We start from the raw sequence: 20,174 nt of genomic DNA, 5'->3' as shown, positions 1-20,174 counted from the left end.
TTTGAGAGGGAGGGATGAGCTACTTTTCTGAGGTTTAGCCTGTTGAAATGGATCACGGCAGGACCAAGTGTTTCCAAATCACAGGCAGGAGCAGGGAAGCAGCACATAGGCAGAATGTGAGGAAAAGGAGAAAAGGATTTTCTCCGCTCCACCCTGCCCACAACCTGCCTTTCAGTAGTAGCGAGCCATTAGATTGATTTGAGGCATGTGGTTTAATTTCACCTTAAACAGAAAGGAAATGGGGAAAATGATCTCTTCAAACCCTATGTTATAGTAAGAACAGGCTAAATATCTGCAGCTCAGTATTTAAAATTTATTGTGTGATTAAAGCAAAAAGCCTTCTGTTTTCTTGATGTTGTTTTCTTGGTTCTAGCTGTATGGATGATGAATTAATAGCAAGCTCTACTTGGAGAAAATTACTAAAAATCTCAAGATCACTGCCTTTAATATTGCGGAGGACTTTATGGCATGGAAACAAAAAACTGGTCTCAAGAAAGAATGTCAGCATTTTTGAAATTTTAACAATCTATTATTAAAGAGTCCGCTATGTTTAAATATCAGCTAGAATCCTTATTCATTACTGAAGGTTTTTTTTTTCCCCCTTTTTCCCTTCCCCTCTTTCTTCAACAGCTTTGTCATAGAACAAGAGCAAGCCATGGTGTGCATTCCTTGTATTGTCATTCCGGTTCTCCTGTGGGTCTATAAGAAATTCCTTGAACCGTATATCTATCCTGTTATTGCACCTTTCATTAAGCGTGTATGGCCCAAGAAAGCTGTGCAAGAAACGACAGCCATGAAACAAGGTCAAGGAGACGGTGCTGGAAATCCACGGGCACCTTCAGCCACAAAAAGAGATCAGGAGGATGAGTCTGGAATTTATAAAGTAAGATTAATGCATTTTGCTAACCTAGCAAACCCCAGATAAAGGACCCAACAATAGTTCAGGCTGGGCATTGTGAAGGTGTAGATAATTGTGTGTCTCTTATGAAAGTTTTTGTGGCTATTTTCTTATGAAAGAGAGGGTTATCAGTACTGATCTAAGTGGGAAGAGCAGTTCCTCCAAGATAGTTTCTGGGCGGTCTTAGAGAGATAGGAATTGTGTCTGTTTTCTGAAACAGCTTAGTTATATATATATATATTTAATATTTTTAATTAATAATTATATATTTAATATTTTTTTAAATTGACTGGCTATTCTTTCAGAGAAGTGAAAAGTTGGATAACTCATAAATCACAGTAGCTGCATGAAGCAAAATAAAAAAAAAAGCTCTTCAGCTAGCTCTGCTGCTACTAATGGCAGAAAATGTTCAAAGCATTTAAATCGTGTAGTTACTATCTATGCCTTCTAACAAAATGCATTTTATTTTCAGAGATTTGTATATGTTGTCTCTGTCTTCATTTCCCCCCTTCTCCTCAAATAAGAATTATGTGTAAATCCAAAAAAACCCCATCATCACTTTGATTCTTGCTGCAAATTTCTTTACAGATCACTGCCCTTGATTCTAGAAGTCATTTTTGTCGCCAAACAGATGTTACGTTTCTTGATGTGAAGTCCTTTTTTGATATCCCATTAATGATACTGTCTTTTACTTGCAGTTTGAAAGCAATGGGGTTGCAAATGGAATTGCTGCAAAGAGAGCCACAGAAGTTTCTGACAAGAAAGCAGATTAAAGAAATTTATTCATAAGGATTTTATCTCCATGTGTCCAATATGAACTGGTGATATTTCTCTGACTTAGAGACTTTTTTTCTTTGCACATTTTAGCTTAATGGAAACCCTTATCACTTACAGGGGTCTCTTCTGCCACCAAAATGGCAACCAGCAGTTTTCTTATTTAAAATGTTTGAAAACTGTCTTAAATTGTTCTTTATTTTCTTCACTGGAACTACTTTTCTTCTGTAACCTAGTTGGCATGATTAGAGTTTAGGTTACATAATTTATTAATAAATTTAGCTTGGGAAGGTAAATGTGTTGCTTCTTAGTTTCACTGACTGCTAGTGCAGTACTTCAGGCTTTCACATTAAGAACCATAGCTATTCCTGCCCTTGCTAAAGAACTATGAATTGCATTATGTCAACATAAGTATTATGGTCAAATTATGAAGAGTATAGACGATCATGTGAAACCTGTGGAGTTATGCTATATGCAGAATTTACTTAGCTTACTACAGGCAGCAAGTCGTGATCCGATACTTCCATTCATCATTTCTCCTTGAAATAGTGTGCCTTTTTTTCCTGAAGAGGAGGCGCAAGGGCATGATACAGGAAAATTGTTGCTTTATATTCTGTTGCAGTGGTTTAAAATGGTGCAATTCTGTGTCTTAAAAAAAAAAAAAAAAAAAAAAAAAGCTAAAATCTTGTTAACATGGTTCTATAACTTGAATTATAATAAACCAGGAATTTATTTAAAAGTAAGTTGCTTCATTTAATTGTTTCTAGGTTTCTGAATAATAAAAATCTAGCATAGTGAATGGACAGCTTTGAAAACATGTGGCTCAAGCCGCAAGGAGAGAGGTCATAAAATTATTATTTTTTTTTTTTGATGCTTTGTGATAAAGAAAGTGAACTCGACAAATCCAGCTTTGCCTCATACTGGGAAGAAATATTCTGGCACTGACTTGCATCCCAATTCGGTAGTGCAATTGTGAAGCATTTTTAGATGCCACTCTGCATAGTAGGAAATAGAAGGGATAATCCCTGTTTTGTCCTGTCCACCAAACTGGAGAGTTCTTTAAAATATTAAAAACAAAAACATTCCAACAATTTGAGATTGCTATTAAGGAGTTATCATTTTCTCAGAGGTCCTATGGGTATACCTTACTCTGTGTGTGTATGTGTGTATATAGGTGTTTCATGGATAGCATCTAGAGGATATTACAATGAAACTGATAGCAGGATAGGCTGATAAATGTTTGGGTTCATTTACGGTCCCTTTACACATTAAAATGTTGCCCACCAGAGTGACAAGAGACACCTTGCCATCCTTGAACTGTTGCTGAGGTCCAGTCTTTTTTGCAAGCATGTTTTCTCCTTCTAGAAAAATATTAATATTTGACTTGCTGCCTGTCTGGTGCCTCTGGTGAGGTGTTATATTGTTTCCTATCACTCCCCCCCCCCCTTTTTTTTTCTCCAGGTCTTGTGTGAATTGGTATGCAATGTTCACAGGTGAATACTGGACCATCATTTCTCTGTTACTCTTGTAATGAGTTGAATTACAGAAAACTTCTTGTAACATGTTGCCTAACACTCCTTCCTCTCCCTTAATGAGTCAGTCTATTGGGAAGTGAATTTTGCATCATCATAAGCCCCCATCTGGTCAATATACCACAGATGTAGCTTTCTCCTAGGCTGGTGAAGTACTGTTTGTGTTAATAAAACCTGGTTTTGTTGTTCTGGGCATGCCTACATGATATAATTCATGCAATGAAACATCAACAAACTACCTGTGTGTTCCTGTAACTTCTCACAGGTGTTGTATAGTAGAAAAGAGTGGGTTGGAAATGGGAGGTAGGGAAAGAAAAAGTTACAAACAGGAAAACAGTGCATCTTCCCTATTTTTGGATGTTTCACCCAAGATTGTTGCAATGGATCACACCCTATTCATCAGAACTTCAGCTGGTAAAAGGTAGATGCAATCTTCCCTGTGACAGACTGGGTTTTCTAAACCAGTTAACTCCCTGCCCCTTCCCAGACAACAAATTCCTTTCCTACCCGTAGTTTCAAAGTTCATGCTCTGTCTGAAAGCCAGGAACTTGGGGGTCTGAAATCACCTTTTTCTTCGTAATGAATGAGGAGTAAAAAGGCTGAGAAAGTCCCCTGCAGAACTGAGGTCATACACTAAAAAGGGAGGGCAAGGCCAGACATAGTCTTTTGAATAGGTACAGAAATGAAGGTTTGTCACAGTTGTGCAGCTGAGCATAAATAGGTTTTCTTACGCTTTAAGCATTGTTGAAAAAAATTGCCCCTTCGGCTGTACTTCCTGTGCTGGAGTAGGTAACCTTAACGGTTGTTTTGTAATGTCTGGGCATTTCATAAATGTGCCAAAGCTTTGGAGTAAGACAGTCGCTTCTAACAGCCACGAACATGGCATAAAGGGTAGAGCAGGAGCTGTGCTTGGGCTTTAACATCTTGCAGTAAGGGCCTCTAACCTGAGATGTCTTGTTCCCTAATTTGCAAATGCTTTCCACCCCTCCCCACCCCCCAAATGACATTCTGAGGTGAACACCTGGTTGAAAACACCAGTTGCTTGCTCTACACAGGTGGTGAGAAAAGTCTTAGTACTTGGCTTCTTTGGATGGTGTAACAATATTGCTAATATTGCTGGGTGGGTGATGACTTGCTGGAAGTGGCTGACGTGCAGATGGCCTGCCAGCAGCAATGGGCTCACCTTTCCAGTAAGCCTCCACAAGGAGCACCAGCAAATTGTTGCTATCTCTGCACTCCAAAATGGCCTTTGCCTGCTTCATTTACTCTAAGTCATTCACAAATAAAGCAAGTGTAAGCAGTCGATTTATAAGCTGTATAGAATTGTCATTCAAGCAAATGCATCAGTAACATGGGAAAGAAATCCTATAGTAGATCGCATTGCAGTCTGAACTAGACTTCTGGCTGTGCACCAGCACCATATTTAAACACCAGACCTACTGAAATGACTGCAAAAAGCAAAACAGCCAGATCATGCAAATACGTCGTTTTGGTTGTAAAATTACACTGTCTGTGCTTTCTGGAGCGGTGCTCTACTACTTTCACTAGCTGCTGTTAAACATTAATGTGAATAAGGCACTTGAAGTCCTGGCAGATTTGTGTTGCTGTTATTCCATTCCAGTATGTGTGTTGTGAACAGATAAGCAAAAAATAATTTAAAAAAAAAACAGATGAAAGCCACAAGTGCCTGTTTCTACTGCCTGGGCCTGGGCAGGGGTGCAGGAGATCATCTGCTGGGATGCACAGAACTGAACAGATTCATGCTTAAGAAAATGAGCAGAAGAAAAACAGGCAATTCCCATATGAGAGAACAAAATATCTAAAAGAAATAGAATTATGGGATTTAAGTGAGAGATTTACTTAATGTTTGTTATTCACTAGAAGCTAGATTTATGAAAGGATTTAGACACCTAAAAAATTTTAAGTGGACATCTACCGGAATTAAGTAGAGCAAGGTAGTGGCTTAATTTATACTGAAGACCTTTAGAAAATTGCAGAGTAGGCATCTTAGGCACCAAAGTACTTTTGCAAACTTAGTCCTAAGATTTCCAATGCTAAAGCTACCTGGGCTAATTTAAATACTATTGAGGAAGAATCAGAAAATCAACGTGCAAGTCAAACATTTTTCATTTATGGGAAGTTTTTCATAAAAGTTCACAAAGTTTTACGTTGCCAGTTAAATATTTTCTATAGGCCTGATTCTACAAACAAAGGAAATTTTGGCACTTTATATGGAATGTGATCAGCCTCTAAGGATGTCTAAGCTAACAATGAATTCACTGCAAAATTATCTTTATTCAGATATGTTTGCAGCACATAATTACATTCCATCTACAAAGCTGATCTAATGACAGTAATACAATGTGCTATTATTATCGAAATATAGCAATCATGCTTCAGCCTTCTGGGAGTCTTTGGGCACACTGCTGAGATTCAGCCCTTCAAGTCATTCTCTCCTATCTCTGTACAATTCGGGAGGTTATTGCCACAAGAACAATCTTTTCAGAGACTGCAGGTAAAGGAAAGGAACAGAAATTTAAATTACACTTAGATTAACTAAACCTGCCTTTAAGATGAACTAATTCTGTTTCATTAAACTTCCTAATACATGAACGGAGGGATAATTTTCCTTTTGCAGTTTTCTGATTATCAGAACATGCTTGAGTAACCAAATTGTATTTCAGCTTTAGCAGACTGTCATTGCTTTTGCTTTTCAGTGAATCTGACTGTAAAAGTTTAACTGAAATACTCTAAAGACCATGTTTGCTAATGTGATTCCCTTATTTTTAGAAATGTTTTTTAGGTCATACCACCTTATCTTTCTTTTCTTGCATCGTCTTACCTGAAATATAAATTATTTGAAATGTTGTGAATATTTTGCATGTAGACAGACCTAGCAATACATGTATTTTGATTCATTATGAGGACTGATTTTCAGTTCCTGCTTTCCTTTCTGTGCACACAATCCTACCTCTTTTATAGAAGCTCTTACTGATGGCCACATGCCGCTTTTATCGTGGTGGCAGCCAGGGCAGGCATTGTAGGAGCACAGAAAAGCCGGACAAACCCTACAGTCAATGTTGTTGCTTGTAAGTAAATGGCAAGGTGTGTGAGGTGCTCACACCCAACCCACGCTGTTTACACAGGCCTTATTTGCCCACACAGCCCGTTTACAGGTGTCCTGTGACTCCTATATACAGTGTCAGGCGCTGTGATAATGTGATAAACGCTCAGGATTAATTACAGCGGGAGGCCTCCCCTCCCAGACCAAGCACCGGGTACTTTATACACTAACAGATACTGCTGGCATGATAAAATACTTCTAAAATGGAAATCGGATGTTACCAGAGGAAATGATTCAAAGCAGCGTACGATCGCAGCTGGTAAACCCTGCCTCCCCGTACCAGCTGCTTCTCATTCAGCTTTTTCCAATTGCTGCAGCTGCCGTTAATCGAAAGCACTTAACGCACTATAATACAAAAGGAAAATGAAATTAGGCCACGGCGATCAGGCCGGATCCCCGAATATGCCACAGGGGGAGCAAACAAGCTTCTCAGACGCGACCCGAGCCCACCCGGGGCCGAAATCCCGGGGATGCCCGTGACGGCTGCGGCCACAGCGGCCTGTCCGCCATTAACCCCCCCCCCCCAACCCCCTCGCCCGCAACGGCCGCGGGCGCCGCCGCCCCCTGAGGGCACTACACTTCCCGGCGTGCCCCGCGCGCCGCCGGGGGGGGGGAGGAGGAGGGTGGGCGTGGCCATCCCATCGCCCCGCCCCCCGCTGGAGCGGGCCGCCGCCGCCGCTGGCGACGTGGAAAGATGGAGGCGGCCGGGAGCGGTGAGTGCGCGTGCGCGAGGCGGGGGCCGTTGGGCAGCGCGCCCCCCGCCCCCCTCCCCCGGGGTCCCGGTGCGTGAGGGGAGCCCGCGGCGCGGCGGTTGGGGCCGGCAGCGCCCGGCGGCGGCGGCGCAGCGGCGAGCGGGCCCCCGCCCAGCGCCGCGGAGGTATTGTTCGCGCCGGGGGCCGCCCCGGGGGGCCGGCGGGGCCCGGCCGGCTCCGTGCTGCAGCACCGAGCGGCGGCGTCGCGGCCGGGCGCGGGAGGGGCGCTGCTGCCGCCGCCGCTGCTGCCTGCGGTCGGGGCCTGGCGGCGCGGCCGCTCGGCTGGCCGAAGTGCCCCGTTTCCCTGGAAATCTCCCAGAAAGGCCCGTTTCCCTGGGAACCTCCCGGGCCGGGCCGGGGCGGCTCGTTAGCCCCCGGTGCTGAGGTGCGGGGAGGCCGAGGTGGCCGCCGGCGGGACGGCGGGGTCGCCTTCAGGTGCCGGGTCCAGCGCTGCCTCTGCCTGTAGGGGCATAGCTGCGATTTTATTCTATTTTATTCTATTTTATTCTATTTTATTCTATTTTATTCTATTTTATTCTATTTTATTCTATTTTATTCTATTTTATTCTATTTTATTCTATTTTATTCTATTTTATTCTATTTTATTCTATTTTATTCTATTTTATTCTATTTTATTCTATTTTATTCTATTTTTTTAGAGAGGAGGGAGTGCAGGGAGACTGCTGGTGTACCACAGTTTGGTACTTTTGGGCGCTAATCGCGCTGTCCCAACTTGGGTTTTCTGATCGCCGTGTCCGCGCGGCACCCGCTCTCGCCGTGCTGTTGGGTGATCCGGGCCCCTTCTTAGGGCAAAAAGGAAGATGTGCTGTGGTTTCTCTCAGCACTGTCACGGTGGAGAGTTCCCCGGCTGCCATGAATTCAGTCCTCTTTGTTAGTCTGCCCTCTCTCCAGGGGCTTTGGGGTCCCACCGTGAACTTGGGGGGAAACTGGGGCTTTCAGCGTGTTGATAGCTGTGGCATGGTTGGATTTAAGCATGTAAGCTGGGCGCTGTGTTGTGAGCATTTCCTGTCATCAGCGAGTTGCCATGAGAGTGGTGTCTAGGAGATTTCTCTAGATGCACCTCCTCGGGGTCATCAGGGAGCCTTCCCAGGGCACAGAGCTGCGTCTGCTGTCCTTTCTTATACAGTTGAAACCAGAATAGAAGGGAGAGGTTCGTAAGTGTGTTTCTTATTTTGTGCTTTTAATGGTGCTTCTTCTTTATCAAGAGACCAAGTCTCTTATCCTTTCTGCCTTTGGGAAGCAGAAGTGGCTCGTGGCGCTCAGTGAGCTCGAAGCAGCGCAGCTCCTGCAGCGTAGCCGGTCTGATCGCTGTCACCTGTGTTCACGAGTCACTTTTGCCCTTTGGGTTTCAAACTTCTGAATGGTAATATTCAACAAGGCTGGGAAATATTTTGTTTTAAGAGATAATTTAAATTCTACCCTAATGGACATCATTCTTCATCCTGTACACTTTTCAGGCCAAGTATTGTTTGTTATTTTAATCTTTTGTGCTGAGTGTAGTGAGTTCTTGGGACTGTAACCTGATTTTCTTTCATTATGTGTAATGAGAGATAACATGCTGCGCTGTAGTATTAATTATTTGAGGTATTGGTAGAAATAAGTAGACTGTTAGTATTTCCTACGTCGGGCACTTCTAAAGTGCATGGGTACAGAAAGAACCTCCTGGGTTGCTGGGTCCGGGCTCCTAATGTGTGGACATCATGTTATGCAATCCCTAATTTTATCAGGCTCCAATTTAAAACCAGTGAAGTTCCTCCTGTTGGGGTACCTTAAAAATCCTTATTGTGACTTAAATTAGAAGGAACTCTTTTAAGAAGGCCTGTACTCTTGATGGGCTGTTTTCTTTTGCGTTGCTGCTGCTTCCAGGAGAAGCACTCGGACAGCCCTGGGGAGTTGGCTTCTGCACTGCATCCTCACGTGGCTCATGCAGTGCATCAGCTCCATGCTCCTCTCCCAGTCCTGTGCTCCTTTTTTGCTAGTACGGCATCTAGTGCTCAGCGTTTTGTGATTAGTTCAATAGAAAAATATTTATAGCAAATTAACACTAAACTTAGATGGTTTTGATGCCTCTGACTCTTTTACGAGGTGAGTAGAAAAAAAAACCCGGCATGTTTTTAACACGCTGATGACTGACAGTTGGACTTGCAAGTTTGTTAAGCCTTGTAAGCAGAAGAAGCCTTGACCTTTTGTTTGAAGAAGATATGTAGAGTAAGAAACCCTGTTTGGTGGCTGAGGAACTGTTGTCAAAGAGGGTGAATGAAGGTGATTATGATAATTCTTCAAAGTGTAGTCTCTAAAATGGGAAGTCTGTTGTACCTTACAGTAATTACAGAGTTTGGCAAGTAGAGTTTCATTTACAACAGACCTTGGAGACAGGTGATATAAATCATGGTGTGTAGTATACTATCAGATTATGTAAACATACAGAACATATTTGGCCTTCTGTGCAGCATGCGTTTTTTTAAAATGCTGTAGATAAATTTCTAGCTGTGGGAAACATTGAAAACTGAGACAAATAGCTCTATTGTAAAGACTGCATAATACCCAATTGTGGGAAGAGAATGGATGCCAAAATAATTGTATAACCTTTGACATATATCAAAAGATACCAGGATTAACAGGTCTGTGTTGTTTCTTTAAATGAACATCTAAGCATCTTCCTCAAGATTAAAAAGGAGTTGAATTTTTCTTTTTGAAACAGCACTTTTGTTATTAGACAAATTTTATTTATGTCTGAAAGAGAAATAGGGAGAAAGTCTTAAATACATGCAACTGTAATATTAGTGTCCCTTCTGTGAAGAGATAGCTGTATGAAGTTAGTGGTAATCTGAATTGCCAAACCATGCTAGGTTTAGCATGACTTGTGTCATATCTAGCAGCCCATCTTAATTATGGTAGTAACTGAATGAATTACTGTAAATTGATTTCTAGGTAGTTATACTGAGTAGAAAAAAGAAGAGACATTATGATGTTGAACAACATTTACAACACTATAACAAGCCGTAGATTATCAGGTAGCTGGTGTGTATTTGTGCTTTCGAAAACCGTTGCTGTATTTGTGATAATGAAAGTCTCCTGCCAGCCACTGGAAGACGAAATGATGAAAAGAGTAATATTAGTACTGATGCAGATATGGGATATGTTCTTAAGCTGTAAGGTCTGGTCTCAGTTTAGGATATGCATTTTGGTTTTTTTTTGTGTGTGTGTGTGTGTGTATATATATATATGTATATATATATATAAATATATGTATATATGCACACATGAAACATACATATGTGTATATATATGTATGTAGTATATACACACATAAATATATACATGGAGTTTATGGAACTCCATGTTCCATAAATATTCCTGCTTAAAGTTTTATTTGTTCTTCTCGTTTTATAGTTCCAATACAGTTCTCCTGAAAGCATCAAGAATCTCACTGATGAGGGCAAACAAAACCTGTAAAGAAAAATCCATCCAGTATGGAGAGTAGAAATAGTATTTCAATTTCCAGTTCTGGAAACTTTTGAAAAACGTCCGATGTACCATAGTGCTTATTTAACTGGTGGAGCAAGGTTTTATGCAGAAGTGTGAGGCATGTTTGAAACTTGACACAGGCTCCCTCCATTCTCATGGTGTTTTCTTAATCAGCTTGAAGAAATTATTTCTGTGTGCATTCCAGAAAACACTTGTTGGATTTGAAATCTGCCTTTAATTGAGATATGTGAATGTAAGAGTCAGAATAGAGGTAACTCTTTGATTCCTTCCTGCTCCTTCCAGCTGTGACAGGATATATTTCTAAAACTGATGCTGCCATTTTACCCTGAAACTGGTAGGCTTGATACTGCAATTATGTAATAAAATGTTATGACTGCAGTTACATAGGAGGTCAGAAAAGGGATCTCTGTGTTCTTTTTTGCTTTAAATTTTGTTAGTTCCTGACAAATTTTAAAGGCTTTTGAGCCATCAGTGAGATTTAGCAGGAAGTAACATGTTTATAGTGTGGGAGCATAACTGGAAGCATTAAAAATGACAAAACTAAAGAATCCCTAATATGTCTTGTGGGATTTATGCTAATGAACTCGAGAGAGGTTTCGTTGCACGTGTGTGAATTGGGCAAAGAAATACTTCAGATCTATAAGTGCTTATTTAGCTGTAAAGGTTAAACGGAAGTACTTTTGAAGTGACATCAACTTAGGAACAGAGAGGTGTTTGTGGGATTCATTCCCACAAGAGGCTTAGCATGTACTCGCTGTCTTGCTTCTAACAAAACATTGCGACTGAGGGGAGAGAGGACAAATAAGCGTAATATAAATTAGCTGTGTCACGTAAGGGGTTTCTGGACTGTGCTAATACAAGGGCTGATACGTGATTGACGGAAGTATGACAGACTTGCTTTTTTTAGGTCTTCAGAACAATAGTGGAAAATTTATGTAAGGTATGCTGCTTTAAAGATGCCTCATTTGCCTGAATCGTTTATTTGCTTACTGCTGTACAGAGCCACAGTGCAACACTTTCATATTTTTTTCACAACACTTTGTGCATCAAATGTTTTTTCTTTTGAGGCAAAGGCTTAGCACAGTAAGAAGGCATGGCATTTTTATGTAAAATCTTGTGATCCTGTGTAACTCTAGAGGAAGGCAGTTTTCCCAAAGTATTTTTACCTCTGAATCAGTAGTTCTAACTCAGGAAAGCCTAATAGGGAAGGTGACTGGTAATTCATGTGGAATAAGCTATTTTGAAACTGTAATGGACAGGTGTCTCCATAGTGATCAAAATTAGTTGATTTGGCTAGAGGAGTAGGTAAGAGTAGAAGCAACTCCCTTCACAGTCATGGTGATTTGAGTCTTCCAGCATGGGATTAAAGCCTGTTGGAAGTGAGAGGCTGTTGGCTGTGATCACCTCACGCTGTTGTATAAATTCCTCTATTTTCTTTAAAAATCTTTTTTTCTGAATGTCCCTCACAGGTATCCTGATTTCTTTCAGCAACTCTTCTAGGTTATGTGTATTATTCTGCTGATATGCTTTTGTCTTGTTCACTTTGGGTAATTACTAATTCCTGCTTAGGTGTTTTTTTCTTTTTCTTTTTCCCCAAAATGTCACTTCTTGTCATTTTGCTTGTTTAGGGTTAGGGGCCCTCTTGATTAGTGCTTATATGTTGTTATGAAGAATGAAAGAAAATGTGTGTTATGTTCCTGAGATGGCACTGGGAAATTGCATAAGCCATATATCTTAATCTAATAAATAGAATTTAGTTTTTGTTCTTGCTGGTACCTCCTCTTCAGAATATTTTATTAAAAAGTTAGCAAAGTCTGTGATAACCTTAAGATTAAATGGCAAGGACAAAGGTGTGATTCACAGCATCTCTTGTTGAGCAGTTTGGTGTACTCAGTGTCTGGACTTGCTCACCTGCATCTGATTTCCTCTGCTGAAAATATGCTACCTAACCAAGAAGGTCTTGAAAAACCCATTCTTCAGTCGTGAGCAGGACGACTGTCTTGTAGGTGGCGTGTGAAGTAAGCAGGTCGGGCTCCTCAGAATTAGGCTTTCATTGAAGACTGTGTGAAAGGTGTGAAAAAGGCAGTGGAGCAGAAGATACAGTATCATCACTAGTTTTTTCAGCAGCTGTTTGGCCTCCCTATGAGGGGCCGCCTTTGCCTTCAGTAAATCTATCAAAATTAATCACTTCTGCTATTGCTAGTCAGGACCCTTTACTTTCAGTGAAACTGGTGAGGACTGTACAAATATCACTTCAGTGCTGCTTTTTTTCAAGCACTTTCTACAAAAGAGGAAGGGACTAGAACAAATTACTGGAAAGGAATGAAAAAGATGGTGGGTTTATCCATCAGAGTAAACAGTGGATAAATCTGATAGTCTTTAGGTAGCTCTTAAGATAAACCTAAAGATGTGTTTTTCTTTATTTTTCACGTGGTTAAGCATTACCTGGACCACTTTGTAATTGTGTTGTATTTCTTACTGCTATCCTAAAGTACATCTTTCCCAAAGTGTAGAGCTTTACAAAAAGCATACTTCCTTATCTGGTGAATGGTTACTGTGATGTGCTGCTGCAAAAATATGTTAAAGAACTGTAGGTAACGTGGAGGTTTTCATGACCCAGACAGTAGCTGCCAACTTGATAGAGCCTGGAAAAGAGTGGGCAGAGAAGGGGAAATGGAGAATTTGGCCAACACCGAGGCAACTATGAAATAGAACCCTTTATGGTCAACCAGATTCTCTGAAAGAGCCCATACATTTTATCTTTCACAAAAAACATTTGCCTCTCTCCCCCTTGCTTTGCAGAAAGCCTTTTTTTTTTTTTTTTTTTTTTTTTTCCTTTGTGCTGCTACGTGTCTGAATACTTTCCCTAGTAGGGACAAATACGAGACACATTGCTAAAGGGAACTGGAGAAGGGGGTAGTCACCAAGTATCCTGCACAAAATGGAAAGAAAAATCTAAATCAATACAGTGAAACAGTAAAATGAGCAGAAATAGTCCTTTTTCCTACCTAACTTTCCTACAAAACTGCACAGAACACTTATTTTTTGATTAGTAGTAATAAAGGATGCATTCAGTCCATTCTGACTTGGTTATAAATGACTGAGATACGCATGGGAATGTGAATTCATGCCAGTGGTTTGACTGTATTTTATGATCACCAGGCATTAAGTCATGGCTGATATTTTGACTCCTTACTATGAATAATAAAAATCAGTGCTTTCTTTTCTGATTAAAAATAGCAAAACAATTTAAACTCAGAGTGTCGTAAAGATTCTTTTTTAAGATTGCTTTTGGAGACATGAATCCTCATTGCAATATGTTTCTGCCACATTAGTCAAGGATCTGGCAGGGATCCGTGCCCAATTTAGTTGGCAAAGACAATATTCTTACACCTTCGTTCCTTATTTTGGAATGTATGTGAAGTCTATTAATAATCTCTTGGTATTGGTAAAATATATTACTGCTACTGTATAGTAGCCTTTATAGTAAATATCTCATCAATACTAGTGAAGTTTTAATCACTTTAAGAAATAAACATTTTGTGCTGCAAAAATGTTATTGCATAGATAAAGTGCTGCGGAGGGCTGTGCATCAGATGGAATGTATAAAGCTGTGTTCTCAAGTGACCATCTACCTACTTCAGGGCTAAGATAGTTTCACAACACATTTCTTGGGGTTTTTCAGCCTCACTGATACCACCAAAACTTTCCCCAGATGCTTCTGCAAGTAATGCAGTTTAATAAGCATTTAATATGCCAGACAAGCTGCAAAGCCATTCTTATTAAGAGAGCTTTGTCACCTTGATGTCACTTGCTTTTTAAATATAAAAATAAGTGCTTTGGAGACTAACTTAACTGTCGTCTGAATTGTCAGCTCTAGTTACTGTTAGCTCTTCCCCCCCCCCCCCCCCCCCCCCCCCCCGCAAGTGGGCAGAAAATGGCTAGGAGCTATGTAGATAAGAGGAAAGTGTAGTTTAGCTGCTGAAATTCAAACCCATCCTTTTTGGTTTTACAGGGGCAGGATTTATTTCTGTGGGCTAACGTCTGTCTGTCCTGTTTCCTGTGCCCCTGAAGCTTTGGTTATGCGTGGTACCCAATTCCCTTTCCTCTTGAATGTGCCTGCCTGGAAAATTGTTCAGTATAGACACTACAGGTATTTCGGGCAGAGGCCTAAAGATAGTCAGTACAGAGATTCCAATTTTTAGAAAGAGTGGGAAGCAGCCGACTAGTTTCTTTAGATGTAAGTTTTTATTCACAACATTTCTTTCATCTCCCAAAGCGTGTGTGGTTGGTTAGTGAGGAGCAGAATTACATCCCTTATGTCTTGAAGATTCTTCAGTCCTTCATGTGTCTGATGAAATGCAGCACAGGCCTAGAAGGATTGAGATGCTGAAGGGTGAGGATTAAAGCAATAGACAGATGCACTTCCTCAGATCATCTGGGCCTCTTTGATTTACTGTTTTTGGTTTGTCTCCCTTTTAGTGGGCCTAGGAGATGAAATGTTTTGAGATGTTTTTGTGTGTTATGTGGAAAACAGAGACATCTTGTATTTGGGGACAGAGCGTAGAGACTGTGACGGAGTGCTCGGTTGGCAGCCTTTGGGATGTTCACGTGCAGTTTTGTACAAAATATTTCGGATCAAATGTCTCAGGCTTGGGGATCTGGTGTGCATTGTGATCAACTTTTAGAGTGTATACTGGGAGACTAGATTGCCTTAAGATGAGAGAATATCCAAAAGGATGATTTTTACAGATTTTGGAGATTAAACACGGTGCTTTCAGTGGGTAATGAATCTGCATCTGAGCCTACAGATGTTTACGTGCAGGATCAGTCGGATGTAACTGGTTTTGTTTGGACTGTCCTTTATCTGTGGATGCGATCTCAGTTCCTAAGTATCATAGGTAGGTGTTGAGTATGGTACTTAGCCCACAAGACATTTGATCTTAGACATGAATATTATTGTAACGTGAATAAGAAGAGAGTATTTGATTATACTGTTGTAGAGGAAAATTCAAATATTGGAGCTGAAAAATATCTTCTGAGTCTTCCAGGTCCTATGATGCATGGAGAATTGTATATATTGCAGTAGTGTAAGGACTGTATGGGAATTTTTATGTTAGGATTATGTGGGACTTTTTAATGTCTCACTGGTGAAGTGTAGTCTGAAACGGTCATCTTCGATGCAAATAAGAATCAACCGAAACCTGAGTACAGCGGTTTCATTGATACTTGAATAAGCAGCATTACATCTTGTACCTTCTCATCTTTGTAATGATATCGTCTGTTTTGCTTGAAAGGAAAACAGTGTCCGTTTGTTTTAGTTGAGAAAGCAGTAAATTTTAAAGGTAAGCGAAGTATATAGGGAATTATATTGGGAATTGAATTTCTGTTAGGTTTTCAAATGCATAAGGTCATCAGTTCGTAATTTTAAGTCAGGTCTTTAACACAACCATATTAAAATAGACAGCAGATCTCGGACTTCATGCTAAAATTGTCTGAGTGATAGTTTCAAATTCTTAAGTTGTAAAATATTCATTTAAGAAAAAAACTCAGGTAGTTTGCAGACTCAGCTGGACGGTTGTGACAAAGATAGTTTTGGAAGGGGGAATTGCTTTTCTCTGAGCCAGTTTTCCTGGATGGATTATTCAAAGGTCAGCTTCAGCAATTAAGTTGTGAAGTAGAAGACTTAATCTTCAAAGGAACTATAAGTACTTCTCTAAAAGTATGTAAATTGAAGGCTTACAGTGTGTGACAAGTTTTTCTCCAAGTTCACGTGTACCTGTATGGTACCTTGAGTCATGCTTATAAGTTACTGCTGTGGTTGAGCTCATGTATTTTTCTGCTTTGGTAGCAGCAGTACTTATGCATATGTGAAAAGGGAAAAGTAAGGGGTATGAGTAGGGCTGTGGATGTGTCTGGATGGACACCAAAGGTGAGGGAACATAAAAATCCTTAACATAATTTTTATCTTTAAAAAGGAAAAAGGAAAAAAAGAAAGCCCTGAAGGTATCCTCTTGGGTGGATATTCTGTCAGACCGTCCCACCCCTAAACTCCAGCAGGCACATTCCTCTTAAGAGGAAGATCACTATGCACAAAGTTGTGGAAAGATAGTGTATTTATTGCAGAATGGCTTTTTAACTTGGAGAGGAAAAAATTATATTCTTGTACACATTGTTAACAGCTAATATTAAAATCTTTTAGAAAGGATAGGAAATTCAGAATTTAATCAAGCTCTAACTGCAGTAAGTCCTGATGTGCGAGACAAACTCCATTGCGTTTGCTTTGAAGCATCTTTTTCTGTATCTTGGAGCCAAGTTCTGTGACTGGATAGAAGTTAGATATATTTAATAAAGCATGACGCTTGTAGTCCAGGTTATGGTTCTTTGGGTGTGTTTCCAGCTTATTTAGGAAAAAAAAAGTTATTATTATGAAATGACAAATATTGTATTATTTCATGTCATTGTTAGTGGTAATAGTACTATATTAAACTAAATGACCTGTAATAAATTGTTTCTAAACTTTATTTTATTGAGCAAGCAATAAGAATAGTTGCTTTTTGAGAGAACTTTAACATTAATTTTCTTTGCAATGAACCATGCATTTTTTAATGTATTTGGAGAAGGCAAATTTTAAATTTCATTGGTAATTTATTGCTGTGGTTGGAACTAACTTGTCTGGAATGAAATGGGGTTTCCTGCCGCTTGGTGTTTCTTGTGGCTGTCGTACTTACACCTGAGAGAAATGGGAATCTGTTTAACTTCTCATTCTGAAGCACCTTTGGAACCGAGATCCACCGTAACAGTCTTGCTGCGCAACAGATTGTGTTATGAAAGTCAAGCTTAGGGGAAATCATGGGGAAGTGAAGATTAGATCGACAAATGCTATGATATGTGTTCCAAATATTGACCCAACATTTCATGTTTTTTAAGGATTTGAATTTGTACCATCTTAACCAGCATACATTTCACAGTAGTGCATCTTAAGAGCAATTTGCAAGTTTAAGTGGATACATGTTTTGTTTTAGTGATTATTTCTCCTAAAGGGCAGCTATTTCTAAAAGGAATGATTGCTGCTTAATAGTACATTTGAAAATGATTTAGGGTGGTAAGTGGAGAATAATATCTGTCTTAGAAATATTCTGGAGATCCTGTACAGAATATAGTTATATAAGTTAAAGCATTGGGGTTAATCCTGTTACTTTTGTTGAGATGTCTTACTAACTCGCTTTACAAATACTTAAACTAAAACTTAAAATTCTTTTGCCAGTCCCATCGCTCTCACACCTCTGTAGAAGAGGGTTAAACGGGGGCTTTGGGACTACAGCAAGGTGGGAGAATAGCTTGGACAGAAGCGAGAGTGGAGTGACTCACCTTAAGAGAAAACGTTAAGGATTTAGGGTGCTACTGGAGGGTTAGTGCAGGTCGCCCAAGGGAGGAACACATTAAGTTAGTGGGATTTGGAAGCAGGGCTCCAGATCCCTGTTGCTTCTCTTCTCCCTTGGGTGGGGGGACATGGTCATCTTGGAGTGAGCGAGCCCCTCTTTCCGCCCCTTGTGTGAGCTCGAATGTGAGAGTAGAGAAAAGGAACTTGAAGCAGACAGAGAGAGACTTAAACTGTTTGAACTCTAAGAAACAGCAGTTGAAATGTGTGATGTTACTCAAAGGTTCAGGGTAGGAACTTGAGTCAAAATACGGGCCCAGGGCCAAAAGCTTTGCTGCTGGTTTCTGTGATAGGGCATGTGCAAACCAGGAGCTGCAGAGCTCAGATGTGTGTACAAGCTCACCCTCAATTCTTCTACCTTTAAATGATGATCCAGTATTCCCATGTCATGTGCAGATTTTTGTTTCTTTGTTTGCTGTAGTATTCACCAGCTCTATTTCAAAAGTAGTGCGCTGAGTCCTATGCTTTTTCTTTGAAGTGACAAAATTTGTATTCAGGTAAGATGCACTCATTCTGTTCTATAAGCAAACATTCAGCCAAAATTTTGGAAGTCCTCTTGAACTAATTGCATCTTACAATCCTTTAATGCTACTCCACACAATCCCCTGGCACAAACTTCCATCTAAACTCTTAGACTGCTTTTGAATCCGTCTTCCTTTTGGTGGTCCGCATGACAAAATGGCCTCTCCAAATGCTACAGCCAGCGTCTTCAGGACTTTTGCTAAATGAGACGTGGTATTTTTATGTATCTCTCTCCTTTTGATCAGATACAAAGGGAGGCAGTAGGAATCAGGCTGCTGGGTAAGGACAGAGCTCCCTGGGTGCATGATGGCAGAGCTAGTTGTGCAGAGTTATTTTAAGAGTAGATGCATTGAATCAGTGTGATGTTTCATCTAGTGCAGTATTCTGTCTTCCACCATAGCCGAGAGTGACTACGGAGGGAAGAGTACTAGCCTGGAGGGAGTGTATAGTGATGTTTTTCCAGCCTCAGCTTCTGAATGGGAGATGTTTTGAGTTAGAGGTGGCATCTTTGAATTTGGTAACCCTCAGATTCCCCCCCCCCCCCCCCCCCCCCAAATTGTGTATTCTTGGAATTCATGAACATTTCAGCACCTGTGGTAGGGGAATGCTGCAGCTCAAGTAGTTGTTGGGAAGAAGTACCTCTTTTTGGACATGCAAGCTTCTACCTTTTGTTTGGTGCCCTTTTCCTCCTTGCACCCAAAAGCTGCAACATTTGCATTCATCATGGAGGCTGAGTGGGTCACTATTAAAGCGATTCTTGAATCGTTGCTTTGAAACAGATATTACACCTTTGTCAGGACTAATTTAAGAGTTGCTTCTGGGTAGTGGTTTCCATCTTCCAATATAGCTGTTTCTGTCCTTACACCTAATTTTTAACCTCTTGTGCCAGCTCAAGAGTTGCATTGTAATACATTGTATAAGGCTTTACTTTTTTTTCCTTGTTATTAATCACATAGTTACTTGTTTCTTCTCAAAAGGTGAAAGATTATTGAAGCTGATGTCCTGAAAGATGTCACATGTTTAGTAGCATTCTTGGTACCTACTTATTGGTATCTTTTTTTTTTTAATTAAATTGTTTATAAAGGTGATAAGCAGCATGGAAAACCAACATCTTCTCGTTTTTCACGCAAAACAGGTACAACACAACTAATAATCTAAAGGGGTTTTAAGTGTCTGCCAACTTCTGCAGTATTTGCTTCAAAAAGCAGTTGTCTTTGTACGTGTTCAGTTTTTAGCCTTCCCTCCTCCCCCACGTAGTTAACTGGAACCAGCCTTGTTATTGTACGGAGATCAGCACGTTTGTACATGGTAGTATCTTTGCTCGCTTGGTTCAGGTTGGCTTGCGGTAGTGGTGACAGCTGCGCTTGGTGTGGTAGGGTAGGAAACTGCAAGGAGTGGATGGATGGTGCATAGGTTGCTGGTATGGAGGGATTTAGTTGCATGACCCCTTGTCAAAAGCAGTCGTATGCCTAGGTATCTGTGCTTATTCAATCAGAAAATATATTTTCGAACAGCAGGTCAACTTAACATCCTTGTTTAAATTGTGAATTCCCTGTAGCTTCCCCCACCGGTAACAGCCTTGATGTTGATATAACTGCAACAGCGTGTTCTTCTCGAGGGA

At 40.5% G+C, this 20,174-nt stretch overlaps 1 protein-coding gene across 3 annotated transcripts in view; it reads left to right on the top strand.

Moving 5' to 3' along the window:
* Positions 1-6,919: 6,919 nt before the first annotated feature.
* The window catches only part of LOC135324913 (dymeclin), a 218,362-nt gene continuing 205,107 nt past the window's right edge, over positions 6,920-20,174 (top strand). For 2 of the 3 annotated variants that reach the window (XM_064501988.1, XM_064501990.1), the window contains exon 1: positions 6,920-7,041. The gene's annotated coding sequence lies outside the window, so the exon portion shown is untranslated. The other variant, XM_064501989.1, reaches the window with a different exon arrangement.

The sequence above is a fragment of the Dromaius novaehollandiae genome, chromosome Z (genome assembly GCF_036370855.1).
Source record: "Dromaius novaehollandiae isolate bDroNov1 chromosome Z, bDroNov1.hap1, whole genome shotgun sequence".
Lineage (NCBI taxonomy): Eukaryota > Metazoa > Chordata > Aves > Casuariiformes > Dromaiidae > Dromaius > Dromaius novaehollandiae.
Note: the sequence above shows the minus strand (reverse complement) of the source record. Positions and strands in the feature narration are given on the sequence as shown.